Source organism: Geospiza fortis, unplaced genomic scaffold, assembly GCF_000277835.1.
Source record: "Geospiza fortis unplaced genomic scaffold, GeoFor_1.0 scaffold408, whole genome shotgun sequence".
Classification (NCBI taxonomy): Eukaryota; Metazoa; Chordata; class Aves; order Passeriformes; family Thraupidae; genus Geospiza; species Geospiza fortis.
In genome coordinates, this window is record NW_005054330.1 from 1,835,861 (window position 1) to 1,848,553 (window position 12,693).

The following is a 12,693-nucleotide window of genomic DNA, read 5'->3' on the forward strand; positions in this document are numbered from 1 at the left end:
ATTCCCTGGCTCCCCTGCAAGGGCCCTGGAGCCAAGTGTCAGGTTATCCCCGGGGCTGCTGGAGCCCTTCACAGACCCAGAAGTTTTTCTGTAGATTGCAGCAGGTTGTTTCTAAACCAGCCTCTCCTGGGCTCTCCTCTCAGTTCTTTAAAGCTACCTCTGAAATAATGCAGGAAAGACAAAGCTGGAGCAAGAGGGCTGTCACAGCTGGTGGCCACAGCTGCAAGTTTGGGCCAGAACACATTGTTCTTCCTGCTGCAGATGCTTTCTGTTAATAAGACACTTACTACAGAGATCTTTTCTTCTTTGGGGATCTACAGCACAAACCAAAACCAAGGTCAAAGTCCATTTTTTCATTTACCATTTTGGAAGGATAAACAAGAAACGCTTCAGTCCCATCTGACATAAATTAATAATGCTCCTGTTATTCACTACCTGTCAAAAGTTTCATCCAGCTCAGGTTTTGAAAGATATCCAAAGGAGATTAAAATGCTGCATGATAGAAGCACACTTGACCTTGAGGGCAGAGCTGCTGGGCAGCAGTGCAGGAGCTGTGCATGGCTGCTGCACGGGGGTGCACACACACAAACAGCCTGCAGGTCCCTGCAGGGCCTGGCACTGAGCTGCCAGCCAAGGATGAGTGTTAGAGCTCTCTGTCCCCTGTACACTGAGGGCACAATCCAGAGTGTCACTCCAGAAGGTTTCTCCCAGTTCTGCAGCTTTGAAATCCAGTGCAGCAATCATTTCATGCTGAACCACAGCATTCAGCTTCAGGGATGAAGGCCCTCTGGACTCTGTGCCACTGCCTTTTGGCCACACAGAGCTGAAAATAACATAATCAGAGGGAGAAAACTGAATATCAGCTCAGTGACAGTCCTCTCTGCCAACCTCAGAGCAAAGTGCAATTTGGGCTTGCTGGAGCTCCCTGTCATGCCCAGGGCTGGTGCAGCTTCCCAGTCCACCCACAGAGTCTGGTTTTCTGTCTCGGGCTGCACAACTGAGTGTGTCTCAGTGCCAAAAGCCAGCATTAAGTTGGTTGGACTAGTGCCTTCCTGTACATTTTGTAAACAGTTTGAGACCACGGGGTTTCACTATGTCTCATGGCTTCTGCAGAAGGAGGGTGAGTCAGAACTGGCCAGTGAAGAAAGCTGTTGTGTCTGGGACCCTGCTCCACCAGTTTCAGAAGCTGGAAGGTGCAGATTGTGCTTTGCATGTATGTTTAGTTCACTTTCTTCAGCTGCCCTAGTGGTCTGGGAAGGGGAGCCATGAGGAAGGGAGAATTTTTCCTTTTCTTTTTTGACAAAACCAGAAAAACCCCAAAACCCTCAGAAGTATCAAGTCTCAGTTTTATGCAAGAACCTTCACAAAGCTCCCCCAAGCATTTACATCTAGAATAGCTCTGTCTCCTGCAGGCACTAACACCTGCTCACATCAATTTCCATGGAGCATCACCTCACCCTGTGGTCCCTGCACTCACACAGAGCTCAAACCAGTGCAGGACAGAGCTGACAGATTTTCCAGCCCCTCACTGCCTCCATCCCAGCCATGCAGCACACAAGAAGGCTGTGTGAATTTGAAAGCATGCAAATCTCTGCCTATAAACCTGGCTCTGCTCTGCTGCTCTTTCAGCCCCAGAGATTTATGTATCCCCTCTCTTTTAAGAAAACTCTTTTTCAAGAGCATGACTGTAGAGGTAAGTTCAGGCATAGACCTGTGTAAATTATATGGTTTGAGCTCCCCAGGGATCAGCATGGTTTCTGCAGCCTCTCCACTGCTCAGGCTCCCCCGTATGCTCCATAATCATTTCCAGGTCCCTTCATGCTCCCTGACTCAGAGCTGTAACTCAGACTGTCACGCTCAGTGCTGGAGAGGCCCCTCTGGCAGCTCCCAGCCCCCAGGCAGCTCCAGCTGGGAGGGAGGAAGTGCCACTGGCCTGGAGCAGCGGTGCCCTCCCAGCTGCCAAGGTGGGACTGGGAAAGATGCCCTGGGTCACTGGGGGACCCTGGGCTGTTTTTAAAGATCATCTATTTTACATCTACATTGTCTAACTGAGTAAAAGTTGCCCTTGTGGCAAATGACTTCTATAAAGATCAGAAATGGATGTTGCATATTGCCTATTGATTTCCTGGATGAGGGATGTGCACATGGCACAGAGCAGAGCGTTTGCACTACAAACACTTGTGTAATTATGGGAGAAGTACACATTAATGAGGGGCTGACTATATTTTCCTTAAGCGGAAAGTGTATTTAAAAGGAGAAGGCTCCTAGAGCTTTTGAAGTCAGAAGTTGTTAAACAGTCAGCAGCTGGAAATTTAAAATTCCTTCACATCAAGGCTCTGTGATCAATAGGGATTAAGTCAGACAGGACCTTTCAAAGCTTTCAAAGCTTCTAGCCTTATTAACAAATAGGTATCTGAAACACAGAGGCAGTGCTGGAGGCATCTGTGAGACCTTGGTGCCAGGAGAGAGGCAAGGGGACAGAGGCTGAGGCAGGGACACGACCATTGTACCTGGCTGGCTCACCTGCAGCCACAGCAGCCAAAGCTGGATGCTCATTTCCCTTCTTTTGCTGCTGCCTGACACATGCCAGTCTGAAGAGGAGGTTTCCTGCCAGGTTTCCAGGCACCCTATCCTAAGTGTGCCATCATGGTGCCCCTTTCCCACCAGGAGCTCTCTGTTGCAGCTCAGATGGTCACAGAGGATCCAATTCTGGGAGCAAAGATTCCCCTGTGGGCAGGGAAGGTGCAAAGAGCTGCTTTGCATTTGCTCCACTTGCAAAGTTTAACATCCCTGGTTTTATTCTAATAAAACCTGATCCGGTTCCTTGTTTGGGTTTTTTCTTTAAACTTAAAGCTTCTCAATCCTCTTTGGGGACCAAAGCTTTGTCTGAGTCAGGGTGGCATCTCAGGGGATTCTGTAAGTGCTTCCAGGGCCTTTCTTGGAACTTGTTTCTGCTGCTACTTTAAAACCCCAAGGCCTGTGAGCTACAGGTGGAGTAAGATTCCCTCTGCTACATGTTCACATCACAAAGCAAGGGGACTGATTTGTAAGGAGATCAGCAGCTCATATCTCTGCACCTCTGGACCCACCTGAGTCCTGTCTGAGGACTGCTATTGTGAAATGCCTGGTTCAGGGATCACGACAGTCTTCACTTTCTCCTGTCACCTGAAAAGCACTGAGAAGAGGAGAACAATGGATCTGAATATCTTTGTCTTTTACTATTTTTTTTAATCAAGAAAAGAGAATAAATTAAGATCCTTTCCTGACAGTTTTCCATTCAGTATGGACTGGAAAAGCATTAGGTCCTGGGTCCATAGAGACATAGGTGTCCAGGCAGCAATTCTGTAAAAGAGGAGCAAAGATTAAGAGCTTTCCTCTGATCAGTTCCAGAAATCAGTTTCTTCTTCTTGTAGGATTTTTTTTAATACACTAGTTTTGCAGTTTTTCTAGAGTTATAAATATGCTGTCTTTTGAAGAAAAAAATAGATTCCTCCAAAATTAAGAAATCCAGTCCCTTTCTTTTCTTTGCATCTAGCAGGTGCAAGCTACCAAAAGAGATTTCCTTCTCAGCAGCCGCTGTATCCAAACACTCCAGTTTCATTTACAATATTTCCTGCATGAATGAGCAAAGCCCTGTTGCTGCCACGTCTTTGGATTTACGATGTGGTCAACAGTTTGTTATTTTCCTCTCTGCCTCCCAATCGCCTTTGTCTCGCTCGGGTGACGGGGGAGGCTGAGGTGAGCCCTGTGGCCACTGGAGACTGCTGTGCATGTTCCCCAAGTGCCAGTGGGAGCTCGGGGACCCCGGTGATGTCTCAGCCAGAGAGGCACTGCAGTGACAGATGTGACACCAGCACAGCCCAGAGCCCAGCCCGCTGTCCCAGCACAGCATCACCGCGCTGACGAGCAGAGGGAAATGTTTTCTGCTGCTGGAGATGGAATCATCTTGGATTCATCCTGGCACAGTGCCACTGCTGTGTACAAACAGAGCATTTCATGTTCAAAGCTCTGCTCTGGCAGTGCCCTGACCTCAGTGTGCCATGGTACGGTGGGGATTTCTGATGGTGCAGCTGCACGGGGGGCACTGCTGCTCACAGTGCTTGGGCTGGGTGAAAACCACTCACCCTGGCACTGCCCTGTCCTCTGCGGGGCTGGCACCCAGTGAGAAACCTGCCTGGACTGGTCAACTGTGTAAAAACCACTCACCCTGACACTGCCCTGCCCTCTGAGGGTTTGGCACCCAGCAAGGGACCTGCCTGGCACCAGGGCCTCGGTGAAAACCACTCACCTGACAGTGCAGCCTGCCCTCTGAGGGTCTGGCACTAGAGGGGCTGGATGGAGATCCCCACTGGTGGCTTCCTGGTGTGGCAGCACGTGGCTGTGGTGCACAACGTGACGCTCCAGGATGTGACTTCACTGACCACGCTGGTCTGTGCCTGTGAAATAATGTCAGAAGTTCAGAAAGGACATCCTTCTGATAGTGTGGCACCTGTTTTGGGCAAACAGAACCGTGTGGAAAATAAGGTTACAGCAGCTGCAGCAGCTTCCTCTGCCCCCACTTCACTCCAGGTCAGCTTCCCACAGCTGGAGGCCACAGAAGGAGGAGACTGCAAGTCCTGCATCCCTCTTGAAAGCACCAGCAGACCTGGGTGAGGAGAGCTGGATCTCTGCCTCACATTGTGCAAAAGTAGAATGAGTACTAGAATATTATGGAAATTGCATCAAATGGGGAAATGCCTTTTTTGTGCATATATTTTTTTTTCCATTCCTCTCCCCAGCCCAGCAAAATGACAGACTCCTACAACTTGCAAGCTTCCTGAGGATGCCTTTATCAGCCCAAACAGGGATTGTTTGTAACATTCCTCCAGCTTCCGCTGCCATGTGCTGCTCACTCCTCCAGCAGAGGAAATGAGCAGCACACACAGGCGAGGCAGGAGAACAATATTAATGAAAGAATTGGGAACCATTTGATGCAAATTACCCTGGGATCAGACTGAGCCCAGCCACTGCTCCCCATCTAATATCATTTTTGTTTTTAAGAAATATCTAAATGCTGGGAGCAAATTTCAAGTGTTGTTTGTACTTGGCCCCAGTGTGGGTCAGACAATACAAAGCAAACTCCCACGTGCTCTGCCCCAAGGAGGCTGATTTCTTCTGCACTCTGATTTCCTCCTGCCCTGAGAAGTAGGTATCATTTGTTACTCAAGCATTTCAAATGCCAAATGTGGCAGGATTTGTTCTAATCAAACTCAGCAGTACTGCTGAGAAAGCAGCTCTGAATCTGAGATACATTTTTTTCTTTGAACATTTCCTCTCCGTTGCTAAACCTTACAAGCACTTTCAGCATCTGGCAAGTTTCTTGGTTGGCTTTCCTGGGACTAGACCTCACAAAACCACACAGTTCATCTCCTTCCCCAGGGAAAGTCTGGGTAACAAAGTCATCCCTGACACATGTTCACCCTTTTTAGAAACCTTCCTAAGATGGAGGGTTTGTAGCCTCCTCATGTGAGCCATTTGAGTGCTCCATAATTGCAGAAAATACATGACACCTTGGGAAAATCTCCATAATATTACCTCAACCCCATTCTACCATCTGCTTTGGTTTTAGTTATGACATCTTTTAGCTCAGGGAAAATCCCTAACTTGGTATTTGCAGGACAATGGCACACACAGGTATCATTGCGGGGGAAAGCTTCCAGGAACAAGTGGATTTAAAGAGATTTGCTGAGCTTTAGTTGTGAGGTTAACTCTGGATATGAGAAGAAAACACAGAGGGACTGTGAGGCTTCAGAAGAGCTGAGTTAGTCAAAGAGGGGTGGAATGTAAGAGCAGAGAGGTTCTGTCCTCACAGGCATCATTATCCAGTGGAAGGAATGACCTTCCAGTGGGCAGGACTGAAACAAAGGTCAGCCTGTGTGGTCAGAGTGTCAGGACAGCCCTTTCTACACCCTAGCTGTCACAGGTGCCAGTCCACTGGGAACCAGACAGGACCTGGCCACTCCTCAGGCACCGAGCACCCTCAAGGAGATTCACTCATTACTGCCTGGTGTGATGTGGGAGCTCTGTGGTGGCAGGGAAAGCACCTCTGAGTCACCCCTGCTCTGTTTACTGCCAGCAGAGATGCTGAGAAGGGAGCAGCCTCCTGGGGCACCTCCTGCCACAGAGCCACCTCCAAATGGCCCACGCTCTGCAGAGCACAGAGAGAGGCTGCTGGGGCCTGGAATTTCCGAGTGGGGAATGGCTCAGAGCAGAGTGAGGCTCACTGTGGTTCCAGTTTGCACGTTCCATCGGCGTTCACCTCCAGCAGGTGCTCCTGCATGCCCTGTCCTCAGCAGGATGTGTATTTTGGGACATAATTTAACTTCCCTGCCAGACAGGTCTGCTGGGTTCCCCTGTAAAACACTCAGCCAACCCTCTCAGAAGGGCTGTGCCCCTCACTCCCCAGCTCCCAGTCCCAGCTGCTTCCCAGAGTGGTGGGTGCTGCCTCACAACCTCCTCATTGCTCAGGTCCGGAGGAGAGGACAACTTCTCCTCTCCTCACAAACATTCACAGCACCCCTGGTGCTGCACAAACATTCACAGCACCCTGATCTGGTCCCACATCCCTCCGCCCCCATCAGCTCCAGATGCTGAATCCCACCTGGTCAAAGCCAAACCTGTGGATGCAGGGCTTGGTCCCAGCTGAGAAAAGAAAAGGAAAGCCTCAGGAGCACAGAGGCAAGAGACAGCAGGCACATTGTGTCCTATTCACATTCACACAAGGGTGCAGCTTGCCAGCATTTGAAAGTTCCCATGTTCTAATGTATTTTTTAAAATAGGCTTTTTTAAAAGTCCTCTCACACAGAGAGGATTTTTTAATAAAATAGTATTTGAGGAAAGAATAAAGCTGGGATTTTGTTGAGGCCAGAGGGCCTAGATAACACTACTGAGTAATGAAATAGTGCTCAGCTAACCTAATGGGCTTATCTGGATGGTCTGTGGGTTTCCCTTTGTCTCCAAGCCAAAACTTGAGAAAACACCTGCAGCAAAAATCTTATCTGCACTCTTCAGTTTTCTTCCCTCCCTCATCTCCTGCACTGTGTGTTATAAATAGTTTCTTTCCCTCCTCCCACTATCCCATTTATCAGCACAGCACTGGTTTTGTTAAAATAACACTACATCTAGAACTAGGCTCCAAGCCTATTTGGAAGGATTTTTAAGTATTATACATTTCTTTTGTTCAGCAAACAGAAATAAAATGGGAATAAATCTGTGAAGGAGCTTGAGGCTGATACCCTGACCCCCCAGCAGAGACTGTGCACCAACACCATCAGTTCTGGCAATTCTTCTCAGCAGGGATGGCACTGAGCTGCTGAGAGTCCCTCTCAGGTGGCAGTGCCCACCCAAAGCAGATACAACACACATGGAAAAAGGCAATAATCACAACCTAGGAAGGGACTCTGTCAGCTTACCAGAAGTTTAAGGAAATTTTGAGTAAATCACAGCAGGTTGTGCTGGCCTGGAGAACACAAGGGCACCTGAGATGTGTGCAGGGGGCTCTTGTGGATGGTCTGAACAGGGAACTACTGACTGCAGGGAAAGCAGATCCCCAGCTGTGCTTCAGTGCCTTTGGACAGGAGGGATTCACCAGAGGATAAAGCAGAGCTCCAGGCCCAGACACAGGTTTGGAACAAAGGTGACTCCACTCTGATGACCCTGAGGAAGGAAAAGCAGGTGCTTGGGAGTTGTCCTGCAGTAGGAGCTACAAGGATAAAATGGCATCTCAGCCTCAGGTAAATTTATAAAGGGAAGAGCAAGAAGAAGAGGACAGAGGATGTCAGGACAACGTGCAAACATCAGAGCAGCTGACTGTGCATACCCAGAAATGTATCTGAGCTGGGATGCATCTCTGTACTGCAGAGGCATCTCTGTCCCCCCGATGATGACTCTGGGCTCCCTTTACAGTCACAGCAGAGAAAAGGGCCCATTTACAGAATGATTCATCTGACCTATTTTAGACATTTACTCTAGCATACCATGACTCATGTCCTTGGGGTGCCCATTTCTTTCCTATAAACAAGAGTCTAGACAAGTAACTCAGATGTAGACATTCACAATTAGATGTCTACGTTTGGACAGATGAATTCTGCCTCTAATGTTGAACCAGAAATCAGCCTAGAAGCTCTGCCAAAGACAGCTCTGGTTGATAGCCACGATAGGGAAGAGAAACAGGGTCATTCATTCTTTTAGATGGTGCATAGCTCCCTGCACAAAACGCTCAAAGCACTTGCTGAAAGATTAACCATCCTGTGAAGGGCTGTGACAGCATTCCTGGAGCAGCAGCAGGCACCAGGAAATGCAGATTCATTATTGCAACTATTTGTCTAACCTGCCCCTACATCTAATTAACTGGTGTCAGATCCCTTTTCAATCAAAGTCATTGGCAAAAGGAAACACAAATCAGGTGAGCCTGGTGTGCCATCACCTCTCGGGGTGGTTGGTGATGGTACAGATGTGCATCTTGTGTGGGCTTCCACTCCCCAGACTCGAGAGGCCACAAGACAAGCTGGTGGCAAATCTCTTGCTAATCCCGAGGGTCCTTTCTGCTGGCAGCAGAGTTAATGCTGTGCTTTCCACAGTGGGGCTCTCAGAAGCTCCTCAGGCTTGGAGGTAGCTGGCAGGATCCTGTGATGCTTTAGGAACCAATAATCTGGACAAGTCAGGCCAGACCACTGGGAAGAGTTTTTGTTTTGACAGTTTTAAAGTGTTTCTCATTTCAGCCTGTCAGTCTGATTTCCTATGGCTCATACATTCACACTGGCTGTGTCTCCCTCAACAACTTTGAACTCATTGAGCAATTTCAGCCAAATTTGACAGAGAGATAACAGCCTCAGAGACAATTCAGTTCCTCAAAGGTTTGCAAAAATAAACATCCACGTAAAGGAGAGAGATGTTATGAGTAACCTCAACTGAACAAAAGGCTGCAACGTGAGCTCAGCCTTGAGAATCAGCACTAGGTTTTCCTCAAGGGAAGGAGTCTGTGCAGATCACTCAGACCCCAACCCTGGGAACAGTTTTCCTGACCTCCTCAGCAGCCCAGACACACCACCCCAGAGCAAACTGGTTTCACACAGCAGCCACAGAGCACCAGGGTTATTCTCCAGGCAGATTTGGTAAGAATCAGTTGAAGTTTGAGCACTCAAATTTGAAAAAACAGCTCTGTTGGGTGGGTGAGTTCTGTTTTAATGATATAACTGCAGTTTCAAGTGTGTAACATTAGGATAGTTATTCCCACAGAGCTGAGTTTTGGAAGGGAAAGGTAAGCATTTTCTGATTTAAAGAGTGTGATAGGGAGGCTCCCCAGCAGCTCCTGCCATCACATACCCCAGGACAACACTTCTGTGTCAGCAGGGAATTTGCACACCCTGGGCCAAGTTCTGCATGGCTCACTCCCCAGCCAGAGGCAGGTGCCAAAGGCTGTAGGAGCAGCCCTGCTCCCAGAGCCCTGGGATGCAGGAATCAGCCCTGAGTTACAGCTGGGTGCCCTTCCCTCTGCGTGCCAAAGGGACTGCCCTGCAGAAAAAGGGCAGCTGGAGAGTGAGTGAGGAATGAACCCCTTCCCCAGCACCACACAGGGCCATGGGCACTGCCAGAGGGGGGAATGAACCCCTGAACCCTTTCCTCAGCACCAGACAGGGCCATGGGCACTGCCAGAGGGGGGAATGAACCCCTGAACCCTTTCCTCAGCACCAGACAGGGCCATGGGCACTGCCAGAGGGGGGAATGAACCCCTGAACCCTTTCCTCAGCACCAGACAGGGCCATGGGCACTGCCAGAGGGGGGAATGAACCCCTGAACCCTTTCCTCAGCACCAGACAGGGCCATGGGCACTGCCAGAGGGGGGAATGAACCCCTGAACCCTTTCCTCAGCACCACACAGGGCCATGGGCACTGCCAAGGCTGGGAGCAGCAGAGGGCACAGCTCTGTGTGTTCCCCTCCTGCCCAAGGGGTGGGAGCAGCCCCACATCAGGTCAGGATTTCATCATGGGCAAACCCAGGTTTATTAACCCAAACCAAACCTCCCAGCTTCTGGGCACTGCAGGGCACAGGCTGTGACAGTGAGACTGAGAGGGAGGAAATCTGAAATCTCCCTTTCCCACACCACCCCAAGCTGCAGCACCTGCAGGAGCCCCAGGACAGCTGTGCAGCCCCAGAGGAAGCAGTGCCATCAACAGCAAACACAGGGCTCTGCTCACTGCTGCAATCCAGCCCTGCACAGCCAGGGCCTGGAAAATTCCTCCAGGCTGCCCCTCTGGTGACCCCCCAAGTGATGAGGTTTTATTCCCTGTCTGACTTTATCACTCCCACAAGTGGCAGAACCCAGAAAAGACCAGAAATGTGTGGCTTGCACTGGGCTGCCACAATTTTGGCAAAAATCAAAACAGGATAAGGAGTAGGGGGCTGACTCTGAGGGAAGAAGCACATAAAAAGTTCCAGACATCCTGAAGTGCTCAGACAACTAAGGCAGGCTGTCGGCCACCCTGAGAAAACACAGATAAGCCAGAAACCCACATTTCCCACTTGCCAGAGCTCTGTGGGCTGGAGGAGAACTCAGCCACCCCACAGCCAGAGCTGCCTGCTTGCCAGCAGCTCCTCACCAGTGACAGGGGACAGCAGCACGAGGGGAGATGCTCTTCAAGGCACCACCAAGATCATTTAGACACACACCAGTCACACAGACACCAGCTTATTTTCAATACATCTCTTTCCCCCCCAGCACAGCTTCTGCAGCTCAAGCAGCATGAGTGGTGCATCTCCCTGCCTCATTTATTTTAAATGAGATTTATGTTGGCATTACTGAAACAAAGCTGGCTCCCTTTCACAGCCATAACATTAATGGACAGAACCAAAACCCCAAACCAGGCTCTCCCACCAGCTCTGCTGTTCCAGCCAAAGGGGCAGAGGAAGATCACACCTCCTGCTCTTCCAGGTGGGTCCTTCAGCAGTGCCCAGTGCCCTCTGTTCACCAGTGGCATCATGTTAGTTAATGTGTTTAGTTAAGGTGTTTAGGGCATGGGTTGGACTCGATGGTCCTGAAGGTCTCTTCCAGCCTGCTCATTCTGTGATTCTCCCATGACACATCAAGGCTGCAAAGCCTCCTCTGAAACCCAGAGGAGAAGGGAGCTTTGCCCAGCCAGGGATGTGCAGAGTGTGGGAGAGGCTCTGTGTCTGCAGCAGTGGCTGGTGATGGTTCCTTCCACACTGCTCTGCTGATTGATGGCTCACCAGGAGCTGTTAACGCTGCAATATCCCAGCCCTATTTACAGACATCTCTGCACATTTACTTTGTCACAAGTAAACTCTGCACACGGCAATAAAGCTTAAGGTAATGACTTCTTCAGCACAAAGCCAGCAATTTCCTGTCAGCTTGGTTTACAAATGGCCAACTCTGGGCTTAATTTCCAACCGTGGCTCCAAAGGTGGCTATGCAAAGTGAGGGTGAGGGGAGGGAGAAACTCCAGGCTGTGCCACTCTGAGCCCTGGCAGCCCTGCTCTGAAGGATGAGCAGGGTGGGGCAAATCCACCCCCTGCTCACCCACAGTCACAGTTTTGCTCCTTTTCCATCAGCAGAAAAGCCAGGGAATGGCAGCCCCAAGCCTTGGGATACATCCCACATGTTCCTGTGGTTCTGTGCCCTTCTCAGAGCCAACCTGGCTGTGACACAAGGGGAGACCACAGTGGGTTTCCTGTCCAGAGACCTGTCTGAGGGAGATGCAGCCATCTCATCCCACTTCCCACAGCATCCTGCAGCAGTCCCAGCATGGCCTGGGTGGGAATTGTGACCACACTCCCTCCACAATGCTCAGCATTGCCAGAAACAGAGCAGATCATCGGCCTGGACAGGCCTGGGAGTGCCTGTGTGGGCTTCAGCACCCTTCTGTGGAGCAAAGGGAAACAGGGCAGGGAGACCATAAACCAGAGCTGCAGATAACCTGCACACAACTCACTGCAGGCACCCTCTGCCAGCAAAGTGGGTATTGCTGCTCCCTCCTGCAGCATCAACCTTCACGTGCTGAAACTGTGCTAAACATCTCCAGCCTCCTGCTATAATTAGTGCACAGAGAGGATGTCTGAGAAGAGGAGTCTATTTTAGGTGCCATGAGTCACCTTCCAGAGATGGGGATTTTTTTTTATTTTTTTTCACTGACCATATAGAAAGATCTGAAAGTAGATACTTAAAATAGACAGCATAAATATGCATTGAAAGCTTGGAGCATCCTGCCCTTTAACTGGGTTATGATGTTCCTCCTTACCAAAGGGTGTGAAAACACTTTGTCACATTGAAATCTAAGCTGCTGCACCTAGGAGGGCTGTCAGCAGCCATCTCAGGTACAGAGGGGACAAGATGATGCTGGTGGAGCTTTTCCAAACCATCCTGACCCAGCATCCTCATCCCACTGGAAAACAGCAAACTGCTTTCCAGCACAGACCCTGCATGGTGAGAAAACAGCTTTGGCATTGTTGAAAAAGAGGGGGGGGGGAGTTAATATATTTCCATTTGTGAAAAAAGAGTCAAAAGATCAAGAGCTCTTGTTGGCTCAGCCTCCAAAAGGCAGCTCTGTAAAATGTTTCATTTTAAGCTGTGGCTAAAGGGTGAGGAAAATGAAGATGGGAAAAGGCATCCTCTTGATGCATTAGGGCAATGGCTGCAG

The 12,693-nt window shown here is 49.7% G+C and overlaps 1 long non-coding RNA gene across 1 annotated transcript in view; it reads right to left on the reverse strand.

The window, feature by feature from the left end:
* The window catches only part of LOC115947919, a 6,118-nt gene extending 2,958 nt beyond the window's left edge, over window positions 1-3,160 (reverse strand). The window contains exon 1 of the long non-coding RNA XR_004081774.1: window positions 3,090-3,160. This is a non-coding gene — a long non-coding RNA (uncharacterized LOC115947919). The remainder of the gene's footprint in view (window positions 1-3,089) is intronic.
* Between the last annotated feature and the right edge of the window lie 9,533 nt (window positions 3,161-12,693).